At 49.2% G+C, this 14,835-nt stretch overlaps 1 pseudogene; it reads left to right on the top strand.

The window, feature by feature from the left end:
* Window positions 1–14,835, top strand: part of LOC109107412 — a 51,866-nt pseudogene that overhangs the window by 16,102 nt on the left and 20,929 nt on the right.

Genomic DNA, 14,835 nt, shown 5'->3' with positions numbered 1-14,835 from the left:
CTATGAAATCAGTTTTATTTAAAAAAGCATGTCTAATTATTTGAAATCGTCAAATTTAAAATATTATTTAGCAATTTATTAAATGATTAACAGAAAGTAAATATTTTCTATTTTTAATTCCATTTTAATGGTTTCATTAAATATTAATAATTAAAAGAACATCTAGAAGTAATTGATTTTATAAAAAAATTGTAAAAAAAAAAAATCTGAAATACTGTGTATTTGCATAAATTCTGGTAAAATAATTCTTCTGGTAAATATTCCTTTAAAAATAATGTTTTATTGTGTTATTATTATTAGTACTATCATTACATTAAGCAATATTTATGTCATGGTTTCTTCAAGTTAAACCAAACTTTTATTTTGACAGGATGCTATGAAGATCTTTAGGTTTCTGTTTGTTTATGATATAATGATAGTTTTACTATCAGTAAAATGTTCATGAAGCGACTCTCAGAGCAGTTCTAGAGATCATGTTCATATATTGACTTCAGTATGTGTGTAGTACACGAAACCTCACGTTCATTCACTCAGAGACACGCAGAACATTCAGGATTCATATTTAAATGCAGCTTAATATATTAGTGTTCTATGATCTGAAGCGGAGTAGACTGCCTGGACACTTGTGTAATGTGTGTTTTCTTCAGGTGGTGGGTTTGAACTTCTCCAGCGCTACGACTCCGGAGCTGCTGCTGAAGACCTTCGATCATTACTGCGAGTACCGCAGGACTCCTAACGGCGTGGTCCTGGCTCCGGTGCAGCTGGGCAAGTGGCTGGTGCTCTTCTGTGACGAGATCAACCTTCCCGACATGGACAAGTACGGCACGCAGCGGGTCATCTCCTTCATCAGACAGGTGCGTCTCGCTGTGTCCGGGCTCCTGCTGTGTGTCTGTGTGTGGGGTAACTCCTGCTGTGTGTCTGTGTGTGGCAGGTAACTCCTGCTGTGTGTCTGTGTGTGGGTGTAACTCCTGCTGTGTGTCTGTGTGTGGGGTAACTCCTGCTGTGTGTCTGTGTGTGGGGTAACTCCTGCTGTGTGTCTGTGTGTGGGGTAACTCCTGCTGTGTGTCTGTGTGTGGGGTAACTCCTGCTGTGTGTCTGTGTGGTGGGGTGGTAACTCCTGCTGTGTGTCTGTGTGTGGGGTAACTCCTGCTGTGTGTCTGTGTGTGGGGTAACTCCTGCTGTGTGTCTGTGTGTGGGGTAACTCCTGCTGTGTGTCTGTGTGTGTGGGGTAACTCCTGCTGTGTGTCTGCTGTGTGTGGGGTAACTCCTGCTGTGTGTCTGTGTGTGGGTGTAACTCCTGCTGTGTGTCTGTGTGTGGGGTAACTCCCTGCTGTGTGTCTGTGTGTGGGGTAACTCCTGCTGTGTGTCTGTGTGTGGGGTAACTCCAGCTGTGTGTCCTGTGTGGGGGTAACTCCTGCTGTGTGTCTCTGTGTGTGGTGTAACTCCTGCTGTGTGTGTCTGTGTGTGGGGTAACTCCTGCTGTGTGTCCTGTGTGTGGGGTAACTCCTGCTGTGTGTCTGTGTGTGGGGTAACTCCTGCTGTGTGTCTGTGTGTGGGGTAACTCCTGCTGTGTGTGTGTGTGTTTGCTGTGTGTGTTAACTCCTGCTGTGTGTCTGTGTGTGGGTAACTCCTGCTGTGGTGTCTGTGTGTGGGTGTACTCCTGCTGTGTGTCTGTGTGTGGGGTAACTCCTGCTGTGTGTCTGTGTGTGGTGTAAACTCCTGTGTGGTCTGTTTTGGGTTGTAACTCCTGCTGTGTGTCTCCTGTGGGGTAACTCTGCTGTGTGGTGTGGGGTAACTCCTGCTGTGTGTCTGTGTGTGGGGGAAACTCCCTGCTGGTGTGTGTGTGGGGTAACTCCTGCTGTGTGTGTGGGGTGTAACTCCTGCTGTGTGTCCGTGTGTGGTGTGGGTGTGTCCGTGTGGGGGTTTTTCCTGCTGTGTGTCCGTGTGTGGTGTAACTCCTGCTGTGTGTCCGTGTGTGGTTTAACCTCCTGCTGTGTGTCTTTTGTGTGGGTTAACTCCTGCTGTGTGTCTGTGTGTGGGGTAACTCCTTTTGTGTGTGTCCTGTGTGTTGTTTAACTCCTGCTGTGTGTCCGTGTGTGGGTGTAACTCCTGCTGTGTGTTCCGTGTGGGGTTTTTCCTGCTGTGTGTCCTGTGTGGTGTAACTCCTGCTGTGTGTCCGTGTGTGGGTTGTTTTTAACTCCTGCTGTGTGTCCGTGTGTGGGGTTTTCCTTGTGTTTTTGTGTGGTGTAACTCCTGCTGTTGTGTGTGTTTGTGTTGTGGTGTAACTCCTTTTTTGTTGTCTGTGTGGTGTAACTCCTGCTGTGTGTTTGTTTTGTGGTGTAACTCCTGCTGTGTGTCTGTGTGTGTGGTAACTCCTGCTGTGTCCGTGTGTGTGGTGTTCTGCTGTTTGTCCGTGTGGGGTAACTCCTGTGTGGTGGTGGCTAACTCCTGCTGTGTGTCCGTGTGTGGTGTAACTCCTGCTGTGTGTCTGTGTGTGGTGTAACTCCTGCTGTGTGTCTGTGTGTGTGTGGTTAACTCCTGCTGTGTGTCCTGTGTGTGGGGTAACTCCTGCTGTTGTGTCTGTTGTGTGGGGTAACTCCTGCTGTGTGTCTGTGTGTTTTTTTAACTCCTGCTGTGTGTCTGTGTGTGGGGTAACTCCTGCTGTGTGTCCTGTGTGTGGGTGTAACTCCTGCTGTGTGTCTGTGTGTGGTTAACTCCTGCTGTGTGTTTTGTGTGTGGGGTAACTCCTGCTGTGTGTTTTTGTGTGTGGTGTAACTCCTGCTGTGTGTCTGTGTGTGCGGAAACTCCTGCTGTGTGTCTGTGTGTGGGGTACTCCTCCTTTGTTTGTCTGTGTGTGGTGGTAACTCCTGCTGTGTTTTCTGTGTGTGGTGTTACTCCTGCTGTGTGTCTGTGTGTGGGGTAACTCCTGCTGTGTGTCTGTGTGTGGGGTAACTTTTGCTGTGTGTTTGTGGGTTAACTCCATGCTGTGTGTTGTTTGTGTTGGGTAACTCCTGCTGTGTGTCTGTGTGTGGTGTAACTCCTGCTGTGTGTCTGTGTGTGGTGTAAACTCCTGCTGTGTGTCTGTGTTGTGGGGTAACTCCTGCTGTGTGTCTTTGTGTGTGGTTGTAACTCCTGCTGTGTGTCCGTGTGTGTGGGGTAACTCCTGCTGTGTGTCTGTGTGTGCGGTAACTCCTGCTGTGTGTCCGTGTGTGGGGTAACTCCTGCTGTGTGTCCGTGTGGTGGGGTAACTCCTGCTGTGTGTGTGTGTGTGGTGGTAACTCCTGCTGTGTGTCTTGTGTGTGTAACTGCTGCTGTGTCTGTGTGTGTAACTCCTGCTGTGTGTCCGTGTTTGGGGTAACTCCTGCTGTGTGTCTGTGTTTGGTGGGTCCCTCCTGCTGTGTGTCCTGTGTTGTCCTTTTGTTTTGCTGTGTGTGTTTCCTGCTGTGTTGTCTTTTGTGTGGGGTAACTTCTGCTGTGTTTCTGTGGGGTCTGCTGTGTGGGGTGGTAACTCCTGCTGTGTGTCCGTGTGTGGGGTAACTCCTGCTGTGTGTCTGTGGTGTGGGGTAACCTGCTGCTGTGTGTCTGTGTGTGTGGGGTAACTCCTGCTGTGTGTCCGTGTGTGTTCCTGCTGTGTGGTTGTGGGGTAACTCCTGCTGTGTGTCTGTGTTTGGTGGTAACTCCTGCTGCTGTGTCCGTGTGTGGTTGTTAACTTTGTGTGTTGTGTGTGTCCTGTGTTTTTCCTGCTGTGTGTCTGTGTGTGGGTGTAACTCCTGCTGTGTGTCTGTTTTGTGTGTGGGTAACTCCTGCTGTGTGTCCGTGTGTGTGGTGTAACTCCTGCTGTTGTGTGTGTGTGTGGGGTTTTTTTCCTGCTGTGTGTTTTTTTTTGTTTTTGTGTTTGGGGTAACTCTGTGTGTGTCTGTGTGTGGTGTAACTCCTGCTGTGTGTCCTGTGTGTGGGGTAACTCCTGCTGTTTTGTGTGTGTGTGTGGTGTAACTCCTGCTGTGTGTCTGTGTGTGGTTGTAACTCCTGCTGTGTGTCTGTGTGTGGGGGTGTTTTCTGGGGTGTTTTTTTTGTGTTTGCTGTGTGTCTGTGTGTGGGGTAACTCCTGTGTGTGTGTGGTGTTTTTCTCCTGCTGTGTGTTGTTTCCTTGTGTGTGTGTGTGGTGGTAACTGCTGTGTGGTCTGTGTGTGGTGTCTCTGTGTGTGTCTGTGTTTTGGTTTTTTTTCCTGCTGTGTTTCTGTGTGTGTGGTTGGTGTGTGTGTGGTGGAACTCCTGCTGTGTGTCTGTGTGTGGGGGTAACTCCTGCTGTGTGTCTGTGTGTGGGGTAACTCCTGCTGTGTGTCCGTGTGTTGGGGGTAACTCCTGCTGTGTGTCCCTGTGTGTGGGTGTAACTCCTGCTGTGTGTCTGTGTGTGGGGTAACTCCTGCTGTGTGTCCGTGTGTGGTGTAACTCCTGCTGTGTGTCTGTGTGTGGGGTAAACTCCTGCTGTGTTGTGTGTGTGGGGTAACTCCTTTGTGTGTCTGTGTGTGGTGTAACTCCTGTGTGTGGTCTGTGTGTGGGGTAACTCCTGCTGTGTGTCCGTGTGTGGTGTTTTTCCTGCTGTGTGTCCGTGTGTGGGGTTAACTCCTGCTGTGTGGTGTTTGTGTGTTTGGTGTGTTTTTTGTGGGTGTGCTGTGTGTCCGTGTGTGGGGTAACTCCTGCTGTGTGTCTGTGTGTGGGGTAACTCCTGCTGTGTTGTTGTGTGTGGGTGTAACTCCTGCTGTGTGTCTGTGTGTGTGGTTTTTTTTTCCTGCTGTGTGTCCGTGTGTGGTGTAACTCCTGCTGTGTGTCCGTGGTGTGTGTTTCCTGCTGTGTGTTTGTGTGTGTGGGTAACTCCTGCTGTGTGTCCGTGTGTGGTGTAACTCCTGCTGTGTGGTGTGTGTGTAACTCCTGCTTTGTGTCTCCTGTGTGTGTGGGTGTAACTCCTGCTGTGTGTCTGTGTGTGGTGTAACTCCTGCTGTGTGTTGCGTGTGTGTGGGGTAACTCCTGCTGTGTGTGTGTCTTGTTGGTGGTGTAACTCCTGCTGTGTGTGTGTTTGTCTGTGTGTGGTGTAACTCCTGCTGTGTGTCTGTGTGTGGGTAACTCTGCTGTGTTGTTTTGTGTGTCCGTGTGTGTTGTTGGTGTAACTCCTGCTGTTTTGGGGGGTTTGTGTGTGTTTTTGTTTAACTCCTTGCTGTGTTTTTTGTGTTTGGGGTAACTCCTGCTGTGTGTCTGTTTGTGGGGTAACTCCTGCTGTGTGTCTGTGTGTGGGGTAACTCCTTTTTGTGTGTCTGTGTGTGGGGTAACTCCTGCTGTGTGTCTTGTGTGTGGGGTAACTCCTGCTGTGTGTCTGTGTGTTGGGTAACTCCTGCTGTGTGTGTGTGTGTGTGGTGTTTTGTCCTGCTGTGTGTCTGTTGTGTGGGGTAACTCCTGCTGTGTGGTCTGTGTGTGGGGTTTTTCCTGCTGTGTGTTTGTGTGTGGGGTAACTCCTGCTGTGTGTGGTGTAACTCCTGTGTGTGTGGGGTAACTCCTGCTGTGTGTTTGTGTGTGGTTTAACTCCTGCTGTTTGGTGTTGTCCTTTGTGTGGGGTTTTTTCCTGCTGTGTGTCTTGTGTGGGGTAACTCCTGCTGTGTGTCTGTGTGTGGTGTAACTCCTGCTGTGTGGTCTGTGTGTGGGGTAACTCCTGCTGTGTGTCTGTGTGTGGGGTAACTCCTGCTGTGTGTCTTTGTGTGGGGTAACTCCTGGTTGTGTGTCTGTGTGTGGTGGTAACTCCTGCTGTTTGTTGTTTTCCTGTGTGTGTCCGTGTGTGGTGTAACTCCTGCTGTGTGTCCGTGTGTGTGGGGTAACTCCTGCTGTGTGTCTGGTTTGTGGTTAACTCCTGCTGTGTGTCCGTGTGTGGGGTAACTCCTGTTTTTTGGTGTAACTGTGTTGTCTGTGTGTGGGGTAACTCCTGCTGTGTGTCCGTGTTTCTGGGGGGGTAACTCCTGCTGTGTGTCTGTGTGTGGGGTAACTCCTGCTGTGTGTCCGTTTGTGGGGTTAACTCCTGCTGTGTGTCCGTGTGTGGTTTAACTCCTGCTGTGTGTCCGTGTGTGGGTGTAAACTCCTTTCTGTGTGTCTGTGTGTGGTGTAACTCCTGTGTTGTCCGTGTGTGGGGTAACTCCTGCTGTGTGTCTGTGTGTGGGGTCACTCCTGCTGGTGTGTCTGTGTGTTTGGGTTAACTCCTGCTGTGTGTTTGTGTGTGGGGTAAACTCCTGCTGTGTGTCCGTGTGTGGGGTAACTCCAGCTGTGTGTCTGTGTGTGGGGTAACTCCTGCTGTGTGTCTGTGTTTGTGGGGTAACTCCTGCTGTGTTGTTTGTTCCTCCTGTGTGTTGTGTGTGGTGTAACTCCTGCTGTGTGTCTGTGTGTGGTGTAACTCCTGCTGTGTGTCTGTGTGTGGGGTAACTCCTGCTGTGTGTCCGTGTGTGGTGTAACTCCTGCTGTGTGTCTGTGTGTGCGGTAACTCCTGCTGTTTGTCTGTGTGTGGGGTAACTCCTGCTGTGTGTCTGTGTGTGGGGTAACTCCTGCTGTGTGTCCGTGTGTGGGGTTTAACTCCTGCTGTGTGTCCGTGTGTGGTGTAACTCCTTTTTGTGTGTCTGTGTTGGTGTAACTCCTGCTGTGTGTCCGTGTGTGGTGTTAACTCCTTGTGTGGTTGTGCTGTGTGGTTTGTGTGTGGTGTAACTCCTGCTGTGTGTCCGTGTGTGGGGTAACTCCTGCTGTGTGTCCGTGTGGTGGGGTAACTCCTGCTGTGTGTCCGTGTGTGGGGTAACTCCTGCTGTGTGTCCGTGTGTGGTGTAACTCCTGCTGTGTGTCCGTGTGTGGGGTAACTCCTGCTGTGTGTCCGGTGTGTGGGGTGTAACTCCTGCTGTGTGTCTGTGTGTGGTGTAACTCCTGCTGTGTGTGTTTGTGTGTGGTGTAACTCCTGCTGTGTGTCTGTGTGTGGTGTAACTCCTGCTGTGTGTTCTGTGTGTTTGTGGTTTTAACTCCTGCTGTGTGTCCGTGTGTGGTGGTTTTTTCCTGCTGTGTGTCCGTGTGTGGGTGTAACTCCTTGCTGTGTGTCCGTGTGTGGGGTTTCCTGCGTGTGTTTGTGTGGTGTAACTCCTGCTGTGTGTCCGTGTGTGGGGTAACTCCTGCTGTGTGTGTGTGGTGTGTTTGTTGTTTTTTCCTGCTGTGTGTCCGTTTGTGTGTTTTTGTGTAACTCCTGCTGTGTGTCCGTGTGTGGGGTAACTCCTGCTGTGTGTCCGGTGTGTGGTGTTTTTCCTGCTTTGTGTCCGGTGTGTGGTTTTTTTTGTTTGCTGTGTGTCCGTGTGTGGGGTAACTCCTGCTGTGTGTCCGTGTGTGGGGTAACTCCTGCTGTGTGTTTTTTTTTGTGTGTGGGTGGTAACTCCTGCTGTGTGTCTGTGTGTGGGGGTAACTCCTGTACTGTGTGTCTGTGTGTGGGGTAACTCCTGCTGTGTGTCCGTGTGTGGTGTAACTCCTGCTGTGTGTCTGTGTGTGCGGTAACTCCTGCTGTGTGTCCGTGTGTGGTTTAACTTTGCTGTGTGTTTGTGGGTTTGTGTGTGTGTGTGTTGTGTTTTGCTGTGTGTCCTGTGTGGGGTGTAACTCCTTTTGTGTGTGTCTGTGTGTTTTTAACTCCTGCTGTTTTTTGTGTGTGGTGTAACTCCTGCTGTGTGTCTGTGTGTTGTGTAACTCCTGCTGTGTGTCTGTGTGTGTGGGGTAACTCCTGCTGTGTGTCCGTGTGTGTGGGGTAACTCCTGCTGTGTGTCTTTGTGTGGTGTTTTTCCTGCTGTGTGTTGTGTGTGTGGTGTAACTCCTGCTGTGTGTCTTTGTTTGTGTGTTGTAACTCCTGCTGTGTGTCCGTGTGTGTGGGGTAACTCCTTGCTGTGTGTCCGTGTGTGGTGTAACTCCTGTGCTGTGTGTCGTTGTGTGTGGGGTAACTCCTGCTGTGTGTCTGTGTGTGGGGTAACTCCAGCTGTGTGTCCGTGTGTGGGGTAACTCCTGTGTGTGTCTGTGTGGGGGTAACTCCTGCTGTTGTTTGTGTTGTAACTCCTGTGTGTGTCCGTGTTGGGGTAACTCCTGCTGTGTCCGTGTGTGTGTAACTCCTGCTGTGTGTGTGTGTGGTGTAACTCCCTGCTGTGTGTCTGTGTGTGGGGGTAACTTTTGCTGTGTGTTTTTGTGTGTGGGGTTTCTCCTGCTGTGTGTCTGTGTGTGGGGTAACTCCTGCTGTGTGTCTGTGTGTGGGTAAATAACTCCTGTGTGTGTCTGTGTGTGGGTGTGGGGTACTCCTGCTGTGTGTCTGTGTGTGGTGTAACTCCTGCTGTGTGTGTCTGTGTGTGGGGTGGGGTAACTCTCCTGCTGTGTGTCTGTGTGTGGGGTAACTCCTGCTGTGTGTGGGTCTGTGTGTGGGGTAACTCCTGCTGTGTGTTTGTTTTGTGTGTGTGTGGGGTAACTCCTGCTGTGTGTGTGTGTGTGGGTAACTCCTGCTGTGTGTCTGTGTGTGGGTGTAACTCCTGCTGTGTGTCTGTGTGTGTGGTGTAACTCCTGCTGTGTGTCTGTGTGTGGGTAACTCCTGCTGTGTGTGTGTGTGTGGTGGTAAACTCCTGCTGTGTGTCTGTGTGTGTGGGGTAACTCCTGCTGTGTGTCTGTGTGTGGGGTAACTCCTGCTGTGTGTCTGTGTGTGGGGTAACTCCTGCTGTGTGTCTGGTGTGTGGTGTAACTCGTGCTGTGTGTGTGTGTGTGGTGTAACTCCTGCTGTGTGTCTGTGTGTGTGGGTAACTCCTGCTGTGTGTCTGTGTGTGGTTTAACTCCTGCTGTGTGTGTTGTGTGTGGGGTAACTCCTGCTGTTGTGTTCTGTGTGTGGGTGTAACTCCTGCTGTGTGTCTGTGTGTGGGGTAACTCCTGCTGTGTGTCTGTGTGTGCGGTAACTCCTGCTGTGTGTCTGTGTGTGGGGTAACTCCTGCTGTGTGTCTGTGTGTGGTAAACTCCTGCTGTGTGTGGGTGTAACTCCTGCTGTGTGTCTGTTGTGTGTGTAACTCCTGCTGTGTGTCTGTGTGTGGGGTAACTCCTGCTGTGTGTCTGTGTGTGGGGTAACTCCAGCTGTGTGTCTGTGTGTGGGGTAACTCCTGCTGTGTGTCTGTGTGTGGGGTAACTCCTGCTGGTGTGTGTGTTGTTGTGTGTGTTCTGTGTAACTCCTGCTGTGTTCTGTGTGTGGGGTAACTCCTGCTGTGTGTCTGTGTGTGGGGTAACTCCTTCTGTGTGGTTCCTGTGTGTGTGTAACTCCTGCTGTGTGTCTGTGTGTGGGGTAACTCCTGCTGTGTGTCCTGTGTGTGGGTAACTCCTGCTGTGTGTCTGTGTGTGGTGGTAACTCCTGCTGTGTGTCTGTGTGTGGTGTAACTCCTGCTGTGTGTCTGTGCGTAGTGTAACTCCTGCTGTGTGTCTGTGTGTGGTGTAACTCCTGCTGTGTGTCTGTGGTGTAACTCCTGCTGTGTGTCTGTGTGTGGCGTAACTCCTGCTGTGTGTCTGTGTGTGGGGTAACTCCTGCTGTGTGTCTGTGTGTGGTGTAACTCCAGCTGTGTGTCTGTGTGTGGGGTAACTCCTGCTGTGTGTCTGTGTGTGGTGGTAACTCCTGCTGTGTGTCTGTGTGTGGGGCTGTAACTCCTGCTGTGTGTCTGTGTGTGTGGGGTAACTCCTGCTGTGTGTCTGTGTGTGGGGTAACTCCTGCTGTGTGTCTGTGTGTGGGGGTAACTCCTGCTGTGTGTCTGTGTGTGGGGGTAACTCTCCTGCTGTGTGTGGGGTAACTCCTGTGTGTGGGTGTAAACTCCTGCTGTGTGTGTCTCCTGTGTGTGGTGTGTAACTCCTGCTGTGTGTCTGTGTGTGGGGTAACTCCTGCTGTGTGTCTGTGTGTGTGGGGGTAACTCCTGCTGTGTGTCTGTGTGTGGGGTAACTCCTGCTGTGTGTCCTGTGTGTGGGGTAACTCCTGCTGTGTGTCTGTGTGTGGGGTAACTCCAGCTGTGTGTCCGTGTGTGGGGTAACTCCTGCTGTGTGTCCGTGTGTGGGGTAACTCCTGCTGTGTGTCTGTGTGTGGGGTAACTCCTGCTGTGTGTCTGTGTGTGGGGTAACTCCTGCTGTGTGTCTGTGTGTGGTGTAACTCCTGCTGTGTGTCTGTGTGTGGTGTAACTCCTGCTGTGTGTCTGTGTGTGGGTAACTCCTGCTGTGTGTGTCTGTGTGTGGGTGTAACTCCTGCTGTGTGTCTGTGTGTGGGGTAACTCCTGCTGTGTGTCTGTGTGTGGTGTAACTCCTGCTGTGTGTCTGTGTGTGGGGTAACTCCTGCTGTGTGTCTGTGTGTGGGGTAACTCCTGCTGTGTGTCTGTGTAACTCCTGCTGTGTGTCTGTGTGTGTGGTAACTCCTGTGTGTGGGTGTAACTCCTGCTGTGTGTCTGTGTGTGGTGTAACTCCTGCTGTGTGTTGTGCTGTGTGTGTGTGGTGTAACTCCAGCTGTGTGTCCGTGTGTGGTGTAACTCCTGCTGTGTGTCCGTGTGTGGGGTAACTCCTGCTGTGTGTCCGTGTGTGGTGTAACTCCTGCTGTGTGTCTGTGTGTGGGGGTAACTCCTGCTGTGTGTCTGTGTGTGGGGGTAACTCCTGCTGTGTGTCTGTGTGTGGGGTAACTCCTGCTGTGTGTCTGTGTGTGGGGTAACTCCTGCTGTGTGTCTGTGTGTGGGGTAACTCCTGCTGTGTGTCTGTGTGTGGGGTAACTCCTGCTGTGTTGTGTTCAGATGGTGGAGCACGGCGGCTTCTACCGCACCTCAGACCAGACCTGGGTGAAGCTGGAGCGGATCCAGTTCGTCGGAGCCTGTAACCCTCCCACAGACCCCGGCAGGAAGCCGCTCTCCCACAGGTTCGCCCTCATCACTGCTAAGACAGACAGAGATGTGTTCAGTAGGGCTGGCCAATTCTTCCAGTTTTATCCATTAATTTGAACACTTCAAAACATGATTTTCTTCCTTAGTATTTTTCTCTTGTTTTCTAGTATATATTTCTACAAATTCTGGAATTAAGATGTTTACTTTAAGTAAAATGACTTAAGATATTATGTCTTGCTTTCTTAAAAAAAAAAAAAACACCCAAATTGTGTTAGTTTTTGCTTCAGACAAGTAAAAATATCTGCCAATGGAGTAAGAAAAATAATCTTTTTTAGCTTTCGAATTAAGATTATTTTCTTACCCCATTGGGATGGTAAATATGAATGAATATACTTCAGAGATGTTTTACTCATGAGGATTTCTAGAGGTGCCAATAATGGTAGCCAACATGCATTGGAGAAAAACATTTATTTCATAATGTGTGCCCCCCCCCCACTTTCAAATGATTTACTTCAATGAAAGTTTAGAATTTTGTGAGTTTTTTTTTTAATGAAAGATCAAAAAGATAAATGATGCAGATTTATTTTCACAGCTGCCTTTGCTCATATTTACCAAGGGTGCTAATATTAGTGGGCGGCACTGTCTGATATTTCATGTTTGCATCAGTGACAGACAGAGGACTGCTGGTCATTTTTTTTTTTTTTTTTTTTTTTACAGAACATTTATAGTTAATAATATTCTGCTGGTGTCATACCTTCAGTCATTTTAAATTGAAATTTCCTTGACTTCACTGCACTTGGAGTAGAATTTTCTTTAACTAGAGTGTTAATGAAGAAAAAGTTACTTGAATCCTGATACTTACATTTTCTATTTCAAATCGTAGAAATCAAGATTTAAATGTTCTGTCATGGCGCAGCCCTAGTGTTCAGTGATGTTCTGTCCTAACTAGGTTTTTGCGTCACGTGCCGGTGGTGTATGTGGACTATCCCGGCCCCGCCTCGCTCACGCAGATCTACGGCACCTTCAACAGAGCCATGCTCAGACTCATCCCGTCGCTGCGGACCTTTGCTGAGCCGCTCACGGCTGCTATGGTCGAGTTCTACACCATGTCTCAGGTTTGCAGTTTAACCACTTAACTGACGTCACACTCTTATAGCAGCGTCCAAATTGAGTTCAAAACATAAACATGATACACAAACTGTCAAATAAAATATATTAGGCGAAATTGAGTTTACACCTTATTGATGATGCTTGCCTTGTACAGGAAAGCAGATGAACCCAGAATATAAACGCAATATGCAAAGTTTCACATTAAATATTTTCCCATAGAAAACTATTATAAAGAAAGCGGCGAACCATCTAACGCATTGTGTTCATATTCCAGGCTCATCTGCTTGCCTTTATAAAGTACGCATCATCAGTAAGGTGTGTGCTGAATTTGATCTTTTAATATCGCTGTGTTAAATACAATAAAGGCTCTTTAAGTGTTTTTCACAACATTTTGTCACGCTGTGTTTAGTTAGTGATTGAAATATTGCGGTGGGTGCTTAATATGGATGGCAAATGGCAAAAAAACGTGCATTTTGTTCACATACCTTTGTTTTATTCTTTTGAGAGGTGATCTAAATATTTGCGGCTTGGAAACTGGTGTAACATGAGAGGCTTGTGCTGCAGTTCTGTGGATGTTCTGCCCTCCAGGTCTTCGAGACAGTCACGTGACTGAAAGCTGTGAATGCTCATGGGTTTGACTCCCGATTCTTGATTGCTTTGGATTGAACTCTGTGGTGTGTTTGAGCAGGAGCGGTTCACTCAGGACACGCAGCCGCACTACATCTACTCTCCGAGAGAGATGACCCGCTGGGTCCGAGGCGTCTTTGAGGCGCTGCGGCCGCTGGAGACGCTGCCTGTGGAGGGTCTGATTCGCATCTGGGCTCACGAAGCGCTGCGACTCTTCCAGGACCGGTGAGTTTAAAGAGATAGTTCACCCAGAAACTTAAATTACACAGTGATTTACTCATCCTTAAGCCGTCCTAGGTGTATATGACTTTCTTCTTACAGACGAATCCAGTCTGAGTTATATTTAAAAACATCCTGGCACTTCCAAGCTTTACGATGGCGGTGGGGGTTATTTTTCAGTAGTCCAAAAGTGTTCCAATAAAGTGCATCCATCCATCCACCGGGGAATTAACAAACACATCTCCTGCAGCTAAACAAAGCCTTCCTGTAGTGAATCCATGCATCTTTGTAAGAAAAATATCAATATTTAAAACATAAACCGTAATCGCTAGCTTCTGCTAACTAAAAGATTATTGTTTATAAAGTTTCAAATATGGATATTTTTCTTACAAAAACACACAAATCCGCTACAGGAGGTCTTTATTAACCCCCCGGAGCCGTGTGAGGCACTTTTTATTATGGGTGGATGCGCTTTATTGGACTTCTTTTGGACTATTCAAAAAAACACTCACCCATTAAAATTATAAAGCTCGGAAGAGCCAGGACAGTTTCAATATTACTCCGATTGGATTCATCTGAAAGAAGAAAGTCACACACACCTGGCTTGAGGGTGCGTAAATCATGGGGAAATTTAAATTTTTTGGTGAACTATCCCTTTAAGGCATTTTTTTTAGACCTGTAGATCACTTTGTTACAATTCTGGTTCCTGTTTTGGAACAATGTTGCATTGTCTTCTAAACAGTGTTACATTTCAAAGCATACCAAACTGCATCCGCAGCAAAGCTACAAGTATGTGTTCGTTCTTGTGACATTGCACACGGACTGAACTGATTCTCCTGCAGATTGGTGGAGGATGAGGAGAGACGCTGGACGGATGAGAACATCAACACGGTCGCCCTCAAACACTTTCCCAACATCGACCGAGACAAAAAGCCCTTAACAGACCCATCCTGTACAGCAACTGGCTCTCCAAGGTGAGTGACCGAGCCGAACTCTTCCGGACGTCACTGCAGACTCAGAGACGACTGACCGCTTCTGCTCTTCTCCTGCAGGACTATGTTCCCGTGGAGCAGGAGGAGCTGCGTGACTATGTGAAGGCCAGACTGAAGGTGTTCTACGAGGAGGAGCTGGACGTTCCTCTGGTGCTCTTCAATGAGGTTCTGGATCACGTGCTGAGGATCGACAGGTACAGAGAAACACAGAAACACAGCTGTTTGTTATTTCACCCCGCTGACGCTTCAGTAACGTCATGCTGATGTTCTCCCTCCAGAATCTTCCGTCAGCCGCAGGGTCACCTGCTCCTGATCGGCGTCAGCGGCGCTGGAAAGACCACGCTCTCCCGCTTCGTGGCCTGGATGAACGGACTGAGCGTCTATCAGATCAAGGTTAGAGCAAGCAAACATTTGATTGTCTGTCGAGTTTTGTTTGTTTGAGGCTTTTGTAACCCATCGTATCCTCACAGGTCCACAGGAAATACACCGGCGAGGACTTCGACGAAGACCTGCGGACAGTGCTCCGTCGCTCCGGCTGCAAGAACGAGAAGATCGCCTTCATCATGGACGAGTCGAACGTGCTGGACTCGGGCTTCCTGGAGCGCATGAACACGCTGCTGGCCAACGGAGAGGTGCGACCTGTGATGAAGACCCTCTCTCGCGCTCCGTCTCGTCATGTGTTCTGACCGCTCTGTGCTGTTGCAGGTGCCCGGCCTGTTCGAGGGTGATGAATACGCCACCCTGATGACGCAGTGCAAGGAAGGAGCGCAGAAGGAGGGCTTGATGCTGGACACCCATGAGGAGCTGTACAAATGGTTCACCAGTCAGGTGATCAGGAACCTGCACGTGGTGTTCACCATGAACCCGTCATCGGAGGGGCTGAAGGACAGAGCGGCCACCTCACCTGCCCTCTTCAACAGGTGCGTTTGTGGCACATGCTTTCATCCATACATTTCATACATTTGATCAGTTCA

Source organism: Cyprinus carpio, unplaced genomic scaffold (assembly GCF_018340385.1).
Source record: "Cyprinus carpio isolate SPL01 unplaced genomic scaffold, ASM1834038v1 S000006730, whole genome shotgun sequence".
Taxonomy (NCBI): Eukaryota; Metazoa; Chordata; class Actinopteri; order Cypriniformes; family Cyprinidae; genus Cyprinus; species Cyprinus carpio.
Note: the sequence above shows the minus strand (reverse complement) of the source record. Positions and strands in the feature narration are given on the sequence as shown.